The 12,586-nt window shown below is 42.4% G+C and overlaps 1 long non-coding RNA gene across 1 annotated transcript in view; it reads right to left on the bottom strand.

Moving 5' to 3' along the window:
* LOC135972239 (uncharacterized) overlaps positions 1–12,586 on the bottom strand; it is a 139,455-nt gene that overhangs the window by 29,185 nt on the left and 97,684 nt on the right. The gene's annotated exons all lie outside the window — the stretch shown is intronic.

Raw genomic sequence — 12,586 nt, 5'->3', positions numbered from 1 at the left:
ACACAGCGAGTTAGTGCACAGAACTAATCTGCTGCAGATTCGCATCCTGGCTTGCCTGGCTTTAACATGCCATGTAAACAAATGGAATGCTAAACCAAACACCTACCCAGCAAAACTACCCTGGCCAAAAGGGTTCACCATGTAAATAGTCATATTGAATAATACACATTTAGGTATCAATTAGCTCAGGTCTACACTACCCAGTTCAGACTAGAGAGGTGAGAAAGCAGTGCACACCAAAATGGTATGCTGTAACTCCCCTGTGTGGATGCTGTGGGTGCAAACTAAAAGCCTAATTCTTATTAATGTAATCCTGTTTGAAGAGAACTACATTAATGCAAACTAGGACCCTTTTAGTTCGTGTTTGCAGCAGCCACATGGGGGAGTTATACTGCAGTACTTTGGTGCTCACTACCATTCAAATACCCATAGTCCAAATTGTGGGTTAGTGTAGACAAGCTCTTAGTCTCCCTTAAATCCATGTCTGAGAGCTCTGAGCTAGGGAATGGATAATCATGTTAACCCTAATTGTGTCTTGATTAACTATACCATTTAAATGGCTAAGCCTTTTCTAATGTAGCCACTTTCATAGCTATCACATCTATTTTGTGGAACTATTTCCCCTCCAAATTTAGTTTTCTTGTACATGTGAAATAAACATTTTTATTCTGTTTAGGAAAGTCATAAGAATGAATTAGTCTATAACTGTACTGGTAGGAAAATAAAAGGTATTAAGGAAATCAGAACATTAACAAAAAGAATGGAAAAATGTAGGGCTAAAACCAGCCAGCAGAGAGAGAGCCATTGCAATTCCATAGAAATTAAGAGAAATATTTTTTCTTTTGTCAGTGTAACTAAGATTTTGAACAAACAGAGTTCATGCGGTGTGGATGCACAAAGCCCTTGGTAATAAATACCTTCTATATACAAACTATCTTTATACAATATCATGAAAAACAGACATCAGCTTATGTATAGGAATTACTATAGCATTCATCACAGCAGTAACTGACTTCCATTTAGCACTGAATGCTGCCCCTTGCTAGAAGCATCAGCATGGCATGGGATTAGGCTCTTAGTATTTGTATAGTATATTTGTTACTTCAATATAATTAATTGTTTATAGGCAAAGTATTTTGAATGATAATATTTAAGTGTTGAAAACATTTGGTCCATTAGACAGAAGGGAAAAAATAAAGACTTTTAAATGGGCGGGGAGAGGAGAAAGAACAGCCTATCAGGATTTGAACTCAATACCTTTGAAATGAGGAACAGATACTTTATCCAGTAAGCTAAATAGACTTTCGGCAAGCTTTGGTACACAGAAATTAAAAGGTATTATTTTGGCCCACCAGAGGGAGCCCGTATTATTTTATTAATACAAGAGAAACACACTGACAATTGTGTTGAAAAAATAATTAAAAATAGATATATGGCTCAGAGTTTCGTAATGTATTCCCTAGCTGATCCCAGCACCTAGCTGCATGCCCAAATATCATGAAAATCAGACTATTAAGGAGTTAAATTCAAGGGAGTTACACCAGGGATGGATTTGAACAGTTATTTCTTTAAATGAATGTGCACAGGACACTATATACATTTCATACAAACAATGCTGAAATAAAATGGTAGTGTAAGGGTCAACCACAGCTGCAGCGTTAATTATATCAGAAGTTACCCACTAAAAAAAGTCAAGCCCTTCAAATAGTTTGAACTGTTGCTCCCGCCCTGAGGAGTACTTTGCTGAAATGGATAAGGCTCTCACAGGTAACTCCCAAGCAGTTTGTCTTATAAAAAGAAACCTCATTTAAAGAACAAGTTTAGTCATTTATTCAACCCTTGTTTTGCTCCTTGATAAGAAGGGAGGGGCACTGCTTCACTGACATAGAGGAGAGTTATGGGCTGAGTCCCATCTGAGAAGTGCACCCTCCACATAAGATGAGGTGAGAGGCTGGACCACCATCTTCCTGCTGCTAACGGATAACTAAAGCAGGCCAAGCAAGCAATGAAGAGTGGGGAGATCAGCTACATAGGCAGGGGTTGCATGATACCATACTAAATGTAGGAAATGATCCTTTGCTCTCCTGAGCAGTCAGCACAAAGCTGCCAAAACCAGTGCCTTCCTTTCAGGGGCAGCTCTTTCTTTTCCTTGGTTGCAACTAAATGCTTTCCCTATCCACTCTTCTCACATGCAGGGACAGAAAAGGTTAAAGACAATGTATGATTAAGGCCAGGAGCAAGCCTAGAACTCTAAACCCCTTGCTTCTTAGCAACACATACCAGCCTACATGGCTTCTACTCCTCTTCTTCCATTTTCAGAATTCACAACTTAAAGTGGTTTTCCATTTATTTATTTTTTTTACCAACACCCTGGCAGTAAACTGTCAAAATTGTTCTCATTTCTTGGAGATTAAGTGAATTAGAAACCGAGCAATTTTCAACAAATGTTTCATTGCAAAATGTTTTGCTTAGTTCTACACCTTTATGGAAAGCAGTCAGTAGTGGGTTTTTCAAACAGTACATTTAATGCTCATTGAAAGTGACACATTGCAACCCTGGGAAATCAAGCCCCCTCTTAATCTACAGAATCAGTACAGCATGAGCAGGAATAGCATCATCTTTATTACGCTGCCCCACAAATGTGCCTCAACCCTGACCTGGAGAGACCAGCACTAAGGATAAAAAGACAGTTCATTCGCTTTTGTCCATCCAGGCTTCAGCAGTCGTACAGCTTCTCAGCCACCAGGGTGCCAATTGTGTAAGCACTTTTGTGATTGAGACTTGCCCAGTTTTGCTAGGTGTCAAAAATATTTCTGTGAATATTTAAATAAAACATGAATTGACTTTGCCTTTGGTTTTGGGTTCAATTTCCATGAATAGTTGAGTGCATGAGGATGTTGGCAAAAAATAGTGAATTCTAGGCAAAAATTACAAGAATGTTCACTGAAAAGGTACTTTGAACTAATAAATCTGTATTTGCACCAGAAGCCTGAATCAAAGGGTTATGTTCATCCAATTAGGGAACAAACAATATCATGTGACTGTTGTGGCCAATTAAAAAAACGAAAAGCTTGAATTTCGGCTATCAAACACAACAAACTGCTCCTACGCAACATACAGTCCAAGAATCCTACAGAGAAATTTGATTAAATATTTTAACTACTTAAACAATCCATGAACAGAAAAGGCTAACCTCATAGTATATGTGCTACAATTTACTTACTCTGTTCCAAAATTTAGCCAACCACTTGTCAGACCACGAACACATTTCACAGAAGGACCTATTTGCGTAGCTGAAGTCGAAGTATCTTAGTTCAACTTACCTGGCCGTCCTCACGGCGGTGAGTCGACCGCCACAGCTCCCCTGTCGACTCCGCTTACTCTTCCTGCCAAGGTGGAGTACAGGCGTCGATTCAGGGATCGATTTATCACGTCTAGACGAGATGCGATAAATCGATCCTCGATACATCGAACACTACCTGCCGATCCAGCGGGCCGTATAGACATACCCTTATTAGTAACCACTGCAAATGAGATGTATTGTGCCTTTAGGAGTTACAGGCACTGTGGGGAAGTTGAAGAGTTCAGGAAGTTAAAAGATTCAAAGTCATTGGCATAAAACCTCTCTGAACTTGTGCTCTGTGCCAGCTCATCATAATCGTTAAATCACACTTGTGTCACAGTATTCATCTCAGCATTGCAAAGTTTTGGCCCGTGACACTAAAGAATTTCAGGCCTCTCATACAGTTACTCAGGACCTGTCCCCTCTTCAGCTCTCAAACAGCACTAGACCTTGCACACAATTTTCTGACAAATTAGCTGCTCATTAAGTCTACTATTAAACAAATATGAAGCAGCTGTAGCTCTCAAAGTGTGATTACTTATAAAACCCTTCAAATCCAGCCTCACTTACACAGCCTCCCTATAGTTTTACTCAATTGATTAACTTCAACCAGTTTATCACTAAACCACTCATTTAATTTAACAATCCGCTAAGGCCTCAGTTAAAATACATCGTGTGTCCCCTTCTTGGGCCTTTAATAATTACTCACGTCTACTATGTCTTCTAATCTCTCTCTTAATGAGCATCCCCAGCCCTTAATAATTTAAAAGGATGTCAAGATGAGTCTCAGGAAAAGAAAAATGTTTTAGGAAGCAGAAGCAATGAGAAGTGTTCAGCTGGTTGAAAATGAACAGTCACCTTATAATTTATCAAAGAATCATCAGTTATAGGTATAAAATACCAGTGAGTCACCGAGTCCCTCTACCTGACAGTGCAGGTTCATTTCCTATAGTGCACCCTGCAGTGCATTCTCCAGACTAGCCTTGGAAGTCCCAAGTAATAGTGTTTCCACTACTTTCTTATGGAAGAACTAGTCTATGGCCAGATAGTTCTCACTCTTAGGAAGTTCTACTTAATAGTCATCAAACTTTTCCCTTCTTAACTTCATCCCATTTCTTTTAGTTATAGCTGAAACCACTTCTGAATAAATACCCTCAATCCTTGGAGCCACATTCCGACTAACCCCTGCACAGATCTGTTGCATTAATTTTGATGGAATAAATTGGCCCCAAAAGCCACAGGTATTCTTTGTTTAAAACTGTTTAATGTTGGACAGTGACCGGAACATGTTCAGGGTTTGGTATACAGAGACCTCAGCCTGCTTAGTACCAGGGCAAATACACCATTAAAAACTGTGACATTGTCTTAAAGATACAGAAAAGAAGGGTCAACAATTGCAGCAATTGAAATATAAAGTATTAAACAATGCTTTCATATTAACCATATCCCTTGCTCCCTTTGTCTTTAGCTGGAAGTAATTTTTAGAGGGAAAACCTCATTTGACAGTCTTTCAGATGGTGTTAAAGAGGGTAATAACTGTCCTTTTTGGGGGGAGAAGAGGAAGTTAGTTGAGATGCGCTCAAGCTGTTGTAGTTGTTAGCCCAATTCTGTTTTCTTGAAGACAAAACACACAGAAGAAGAGAGAAAAGAACAGTAAAGAGAAAATACAGCTTCTGTCGCTGGCACGAACTCTCAATTGCAGCTTCAGTGCTGGAAAAACAGCACAACACACCATTTTGTTAGACACTCTGTATGTCTACATCACCTGTGGAAGCAAGCCTCTCAGCCGGGTCAACAGACTTGGGCTAGCAGGTTTCATGCTCTTTCTAAAATTAGCTGTGTAGACAGCACTTTGAAGTTGTGACCTGGGCTGAAGCTTGGACTCAAACCCACCAAGCTCCTGTCCTACACTTCAGAGCCTGAGCATCTGCCTGGGCCACAATTTCAGAGTGCTTTCTACACAGCTATTTTTAGAGCGCTATCATGAATCCCACTAACCCAAGTCTGTAGACTCAAGCTGGGATGCTATTCCATGGGTCATATAGACATATCTTCTGAGACCTGGCAAACTTGTACCAGCGGCAGGTTATTTAGGGCATTGCTTTTAGCTGCCTCTCTGGTTATAGGCTCACAGCAGTGATGCAAAATATTTAGCCTTGCTAACTAAGCCAGATGCTTAGATAGATGGCTAAGGAGAGAGATAAGAAAATGAAGAAAAAGTGGAGAAGAAAAAGGACACACAAGGGGAGAGGAGAGGTAACAATGTCTCACATTTTTCAGTGATGTTTGGGATTTAGCTGGAGCCAGCAAAGGTGGTGGTGTCATCTGGGTCACTCTTGCTGGCCTGGTCTGTCAGGATATCTCACAGGGTCAAGACAATGAAGGCCCAACAGTGTCATGGTGGATCCTGGGACTCAAGAAGATGGTGCGGGTGGCAGCCAGGATGGTGAAGCTTGCTTCTTCCTGTTCTCCCCTCTTGCAGTCAGCCGGTATCTGCATTCATGTCCCCTAATTTCCCCCCCGACATCTCCTAAAAAGCCCTCTTTTTGAGGACCCAAAATGGAACGGATGGGTGGAAGAGCCTAGACCCTCATTTTTTCTTCAGCAGTTAGGCCTAATTTCCAACACATCAGTTCTGGTCCATTGATTTCCAGTCCTACACATCTCATGTTCACCAAGTGTGATCTTAACATAGTCCTTGAATTATATCCGCAGGCCTTTATGGCCAGACTAATTCAGTCAGTCATTCTGTCTCTCTTTTGCACCTTTTCCCCATCAACATTATTATAGGTAAGGCTACAATGTAATCATGAGTATTTTTAGTAAAAGTCCTGGACAGGTAACGGTCAAAAACCAAAAAATCACAGCCCCATGACCTGTCCAGGACTTTTACTAAAAATACCCATGATTGAATCTTGAAGTAGGGTTCGCCCCAAGGGGCCCACCACTCCAACCTCCACCAGGGGCATGCCGGCACTCCAGCCACGGCGGGGAAGGAGGGAGCCCCAGGAGGCCCACCGCATTGGCAGCTGCTCGGGCAGTCTCTGGGGCCACCAGAACAGCAGCCACGGCTGTCCCCAGGGCTGCCTGAGCGGCCTTGGGATGAGTCACACTAACCGCTGCAGAAGTCACGGTAGTCGCAGGAAGTCACGGAATCCGTGACTTGCATGACAGACATGGAGCCCTAATTATACTTGATTATGAAATGTTCCAAACTTTTATCCACTTTCCTATATGTAGGCTGAAAACTGGAGTAGACCTATTAGGCCCCAATGATCACTACAGACATACGGTGGGAGGGCCCAAGGAGCCTTAACCCGTTGTCATTTGGAGACCACAGGGTCTGCTTTCTCCACACACTGCCAGGGGGCAACAATACCCCAAAAGACTGAAGAAATCCCCCTCCACACTAGCTGACAGAGCAATCCAAATCCATTGACAGGAGTAAACTGCAATTAAAGGCCATGAGTAAGGAGTAGGACTGGGGTTGCTACTTGCAAGCAGAATCCTGAGGATGTAGGGAGAGTCAGTAGGATCTAAAGTAACCGTTGTAGTAACATTTTAGTAACCGTTGTAATTACACTGCAGGATCATTTATGCTACTAAAATCCTTGTGGATTAGTGGTCTTGGCAAGCTAATGTTTACATCCGGAGCAGTTCTTTTCCTGTAACTCATTTGTTTTTCCAAACAGGAAAACTGTGAAATGACTCCTTCATTTGTATGGCTTAGTGCACTTCAAGAAGAAAAAAGAAAAAAAAAAAAAGGAAATTTTGGAAAAATTAAATGGCCACTTTCAAAATTGGTTGGCCAAAAAAATGATCTACAGGAGTTTTTTCTTATGTCTTACTGAAAAGTTCAGGGGTGAAATCCTTACCTCCGATCGGGCCCCTTTACACTGGGTAAAGGGCCAGATTGGAGTAAAGGGCCCTAAAAGCCTGTACCCTGCTCAGTGAGGATTTTCCTGGTGCAGGCATGGGAGGGGGAGGGGGGACAGCCATAAAACTACCTAAGGATCCCTTGCAAGCCTTGGTATAGGCTTTCAAGCCCTGGTTAGGCAGGGCTCGAGATGGGTGGGACACAGTGTGACAGGGATTCTAGGCAGTGCTGCAGCCCATAGACCCACTCGGGCTCCCAGAGATGTTTATTCCAGGGTCACTCCAGCCCCTGGAATAACCTAGGATCAGGAAACTGCAAGGGCAGCTTAAAAAGCCCTATCCCCTGGGTTGTGAGTTCTATTCTACAACAGAACTTCATTCCATGTTTACAGTGGTGGGGATGGGCATGGCTGGTTCAAGCGTATCAGGGGTTCCTGACAAAACCATTTGATCCCAGACCCATGCAAACCCTAAGATTCAGTATGTCATTTTCTCCCTGCACATACCCCAAACTCCTCTGCCAGCCTGTTTTAGAAAGTATGGAGCGAGATAAGTTCCAGTAATGGATTAAGACTTCCTGTTAAAAACAGGAGGAAGGGGGACTTGTGTGTTGCCCCACCTGGGCCACAATAAAGAACACGTCCTGATTCTCCACAAGGCTCAGGTTGTTCTTCCAGATCTGGCCCACACAAAGCAGCTTGCATGCTACACCACATCAGGCACTAGCAGGAAACATTTTCAACTTGTCCCGGTGATCCAAGGGTTCCCAAAATCTAGGGGCTCAGTGTGGCCACAGGCTTGGCACCATTATGTGAACTGACCTGCTGGGGGAGGGTTAAAGATTCTGTCCTCCTTTAGTAAAAAGCCAAAACAATTAAATATCCAAACCCCCAGCACTCATACATAACTCTACAATAACTCAACCGACATGTACTTCCAAAGAAAGGGGGAAATAAATCAGTAAGGAAACAGATTTCAATGTCAAGCTTTAAAGAGATAATTATAAACAATAATGAGGACTTTTTTAATTATGAAAAATACCATGACAGTATGCTTTTAAATTATATATAATGGAAAACAAGGTGAGTCACATAATCATACTCCTTTTGACACATAACAATCTTCATCAGCAATCTTCATCCTGCCCCCATGTCAAGACTGCATAAAGGGGGCAGGCTTCCTGGAGGATGTGAACATGCATCTAATCTAGTGCTCTGAAAACCCTTATGCACTCACCCACAAGAATTGCATCTTTCGAAGCCACTTAACTTACTGTAGAACAAGTGCTGTTTAAGATGTTATAAAATATTCATTGAATCTCTCTTAGTATATTTAAGTAACAAGCAAACCAGACGGAAGACCTTACAGATAGAATATTTATGATAAAACTTCAAATCCCCTTGGAGTTTGTTCAATGTAACCTGAGAGAGGAGCTGTCCAATGTGTTGCTGACTTACTGCTCTGAGTCGTTATGCACCCTGGATTTGTCTAAAGACAGCCAAAAAATAATCACTGAAGCAAAAGCCACCTTATTGGTTCTAGGGTTAGGGTTTATGTTTTCTGTTTTATTACGAGAATAATAATATAGATCCTAATAAACACCCAAAAAACATTTACTTTACACTAAAGCTAATTACATGTCATCCCATGAACTACTGTCCCAGTCCTTAGGCTAGTATAGATGTACACATGTATAGTTAAAATTGGAAATCTAGGTCACTTTGAGGTGGTGGTCTAATGTAAATGCACAATATGCTCTGAAAACTCAGATCTACAAATAGGAACACCACCAATGGCAGAATTTAAAATTCAAAATGCAGACTCCTGCCCCAAAGCCTTGTCCGGGAATATAAAAGGTGGGGTATGCAAAATACCAAAGGGCATCATGAAAACAAGTCAATATGTCTTATTTATTTTGTCCTGTGATGAAAGGATGGTACCCCAAGTAAACAAAAATTTTTAAAATAAATGAGAATACTTTTTTACACCGTCTATTGTAAACCTAGGGAATACACTGTAAAACCTGCAAGACAAATGATGTAACAGAAATTTAAAAGAGACTGGCAAACTTTACAATCATCAGTAACATTGTCAACTATGCAAGCTAGGATAAAATTAGAAGGATAATCAAACTTCATGCTTCAGGGTACAAGACAATTGCCTATGGGGGAAGGAGAGCAATTTCCTCCCCTCCCCCCTCCCCATCTCCTGACATCACAGCACTACGTGACCAACCATACATTTGAATTATGGCTGCTTTCATCTAATGCATCAGGTACTAGCCACTGCCAGAGGCAAGATACCAGACTAGAAGGAACACTGATCTCATCCAGTATGGCAATTCTGATGTTTCTACTGTATGTGGCCTCCCTAATTAGGCCTAAGTAAATCTCCTGTAACTGACATCTCGTTGGAAAAAGGAGATTATTTGACAACCTTGTTTGCATCTTTGCTAGTGACACATGAATTCACATGCAGCAGTGTATTACGTTTGGAAGAACAACGTGAATGTTTCTTTGTTTGAAGAGAGTTAAGAAGTGGAGTAATTCCATTGGCCTCTATGCACAACTAACTGCTTTAGACAATGGGCCTTTATATCCTGGTGATGGTGATCCACTGCCTATTGCTACCCTCTCCTACAGCCTAGCCAACTATCAAGCCAAGAGAAGATGGGAAAAGAATAAAAGAAAAACAAGCTAGCTGTAAAAAACAAAACAAATAAACCTCTGCTGTTTCTGCTCTCTGAAACTGGTGAAGTTTTACTGCTAACTGTCTCAAGAAAATAAAACTAATTTACATTTTGCTTCCCACCACCATTCCAATAGAGCAAGACACAAGAATCAAAAATGGGTCTTAAAAGGATCTTTGTCTTTAACTTCACCCTCCTGGGATGAGTCCCCAGAACTCAGCCATTCCCACCGAAGGTGAATTGTGCTCTTGCACTGGATCATATGCACCACTCTGGCAGTATATAGGGGCCATGAGCAGGCTGGAGTGAGAACTCCTATAGCGTAGGAGCAGTGTATGTCCAATGTGAACTGCCCCACACTTCCCCCTGCTTATAAGTGCCTGTGTAGGGAGGGTGCTGTGGGGAGAGGGGGCAGGAGGAGGTGTGTTCTTAGCACTCAGCACTTGGGGATTCTGGACTGCAGAGCAGGCATGAGGCTGTTGTAAACTAGAGCAACCCTTGAAACAGTGCTACCTTATTCTGGCAGCCCTGCAGCAGTCCAGAATCTGGGTGGCATACAGTCACCTCTCCCCCACCCTGTAGGGTTGCCCCTTGGGTGTCGCATCTCTCAGGACACTACGAGAACCTTTTCTCTGTGTCTCATTCAAGTTACTGTAAGAATTAAACAGACTCTAAATAAAGTACCTGACACCAATATTGAAGAAGGTTCTTTCCTGGCCTTATGATAAACTGAAATTGAACAGGAGAAACAGAGACAAGTGGTGAAGAAATCTTCGAAGTACTTAAAATAAATAAATAAATAAATAAAGTATATGTTTTAGAGACAGAACTTGCTTTACTTATGGCTATAATGTCAACATTTGACAAATAGTCTGAAAGGTTAAGGAAGGCAGAAGAAAAGCAACTATATACCAGATAGCCTCAGCATAAGTACAAACGCCTAGCACCAGATGGTTACAGAGTCTTGTAAACATAAGGTCACAGAGTACCTAAAAATGCCAATTGGGGACTACATGCCTACCTATGCTATGAAGTGAGGAGAGCAGCAAAGCGGGGTAAAAAAAGGCAGAAATATCTGCAGAGAGGTAGCTACCATCCCGATGTGTAGAAAGAATAGTAAATATGGCAGGCGACCAGCTTGGCTAAACAGTGAAATCCTTGCTGATCTTAAACGCAAAAAAGAAGCTTACAAGAAGTGGAAGATTGGACAAATGACCAGGGAGGAGTATAAAAATATTGCTCAAGCGTGCAGGAGTGAAATCAGGAAGGCCAAATCACACTTGGAGTTGCAGTTAGCAAGAGATGTTAAGAGTAACAAGAAGGGTTTCTTCAGGTATGTTAGCAACAAGAAGAAAATCAAGGAAAGTGTGGGCCCCTTACTGAATGAGGGAGGCAACCTAGTTACCGAGGATGTGGAAAAAGCTAATGTACTCAATGATTTTTTTGCCTCTGTCTTCACGCACAAGGTCAGCTCCCAGATTGTTGCACTGGGCAGTACAGCATGGGGAGAAGGTGACCAACCCTCTGTGGAGAAAGAAGTGGTTCAGGACTATTTAGAAAAACTGGATGTGCACAAGTCCATGGGGCCAGATGCGCTGCATCCGAGGGTGCTAAAGGAGTTGGCGGGTGAGACTGCAGAGCCATTAGCCATTATTTTTGAAAACTCATGGCGATCGGGGGAGGTCTCAGATGACTGGAAAAAGGCTAATGTAGTGCCCATCTTTAAAAAAGGGAAGAAGGAGGATCCGGGGAACTACAGGCCAGTCAGCCTCACCTCAGTCCCTGGAAAAATCATGGAGCAGGTCCTCAAGGAATCAATTATGAAACATTTAGAGGAGAGGAAAGTGATCAGGAACAGTCAGCATGGATTCATGAAGGGGAAGTCGTGCCTGACTAACCTAATTGCCTTCTATGATGAGATAACTGGCTCTGTGGATGAGGGGAAAGCAGTGGATGTGTTATTCCTTGACTTTAGCAAAGCTTTTGATACGGTCTCCCACAGTATTCTTGCCGCCAAGTTAAAGAAGTATGGGCTGGATGAATGGACTGTAAGGTGGATAGAAAGCTGGCTAGATCGTCGGGCTCAACGGGTAGTGATCAATGGCTCCATGTCTAGTTGGCAGCCAGTTTCAAGCGGAGTGCCCCAAGGGTCGGTCCTGTGGCCGGTTTTGTTTAATATCTTTATTAATGATCTGGAGGATGGTGTGGACTGCACTCTCAGCAAGTTTGCAGATGACACTAAACTAGGAGGCGTGGTAGATACACTAGAGGGTAGGGATCGGATAGAGAGGGACCTAGACAAATTAGAGGATTGGGCCGAAAACAACCTTAGGAGGTTCAACAAGGACAAGTGCAGAGTCCTGCACTTAGGACGGAAGAATCCCATGCACTGCTACAGATTAGGGACCGAATGGCTAGGTAGCAGTTCTGCAGAAAAGGACCTAGGGGTCACAGTGGATGAGAAGCTGGATATGAGTCAACAGTGTGCTCTTGTTGCCAAGAAGGCTAATGGCATCTTGGGCTGTATAAGTAGGGGCATTGCCAGCAGATCGAGGAACGTGATAGTTCCCCTTTATTCGACATTGGTGAGGCCTCATCTGGAATACTGTGTCCAGTTTTGGGCCCCATACTACAAGAAGGATGTGGAAAAATTGGAAAGAGTCCAGCAGAGGGCAACA

This window comes from Chrysemys picta, chromosome 6, assembly GCF_011386835.1.
Source record: "Chrysemys picta bellii isolate R12L10 chromosome 6, ASM1138683v2, whole genome shotgun sequence".
In the NCBI taxonomy this organism is placed as follows: Eukaryota; Metazoa; Chordata; order Testudines; family Emydidae; genus Chrysemys; species Chrysemys picta.
Note: the sequence above shows the minus strand (reverse complement) of the source record. Positions and strands in the feature narration are given on the sequence as shown.